Here is a 1,010-nt window from a genome sequence, read left to right on the forward strand (position 1 = left end):
ACTGAGAAACATGGCTCAAGAAACTAATTACAACCAAGTGCCTATGTTTTGTTCCATTGGCTGCGGATTTTATGGAAATCCTCATACAAATGGCATGTGTTCAGTATGCTATAAAGAACATCTTCAAAGACAGAACAGTAGTAATGGTAGAATAAGCTCACCTGCAGCTTCAGTCAGTAGTCTGTCTGAGTCATTACCTGTTCAGTGCTCAGATGGCAGTGTTCCCGAAGCTCAGTCATCATCATTAGACTTCACAGCTTCATCTATGCAGCCAAGCCCTGTATCAAATCAGTCACTTTTATCAGAATCTGTAGCATCTTCCCAAGTGGACAGTACATCTCTGGATAAAGCAATATCTGAAACAGAAGATCTGCAAGAACCCAGAGCAGAGGGCCTTGTTCTTGAATGTGATCCTCCATCTTCAGTACCAGATACGGCACAGCAACCATCCGAAGAGCAAACCAAGTCTCTTGAAAAACCAAAACAAAAAAAGAACCGCTGTTTCATGTGCAGGAAGAAAGTGGGACTTACTGGGTTTGAATGCCAGTGTGGAAATCTTTACTGCAGGTGCACCGTTACTCAGATGTACACAATTGCTCTTACAATTACAAAGCTGATGCTGCTGAGAAAATCCCAAAAGAAAATCCAGTAGTCGTTGGTGAAAAGATCCAGAAGATTTGAACTCCTGCTGGATTACAAAATCCTTTGACCATCTGCAAACTAAAAATTGACTTGAGCTTTTTTTCCCTAGTCATTGGGAATGTAGAGCAATGTATCTTGCATAGACCTTTTAATCATGCATGTCATCAGAAGAGTAGATTTTTGTTTTTGTTTTGAAAATGACTCTGAACATTTATTTCCATTGCAGTTTCTGTGGCTGAAAAGACTTAAGTAAACTTTACAAGTATTATCCTTTTAAGATCATTTTAATTTTAGTTGAGTGCAGAGGGCTTTTTATAACAAATGTGGAGACATTTTGGAGGGCTGTGATTTTTTTCCAGTATTAAACA

General features: G+C 39.0%; 1 pseudogene; it reads left to right on the forward strand.

The window, feature by feature from the left end:
• Positions 1-10: 10 nt before the first annotated feature.
• Positions 11-681, forward strand: LOC102824100 (annotated as a pseudogene).
• Positions 682-1,010: the final 329 nt, after the last annotated feature.

Source organism: Chrysochloris asiatica, unplaced genomic scaffold, assembly GCF_000296735.1.
Source record: "Chrysochloris asiatica unplaced genomic scaffold, ChrAsi1.0 scaffold00081, whole genome shotgun sequence".
NCBI classification, from domain to species: Eukaryota; Metazoa; Chordata; class Mammalia; order Afrosoricida; family Chrysochloridae; genus Chrysochloris; species Chrysochloris asiatica.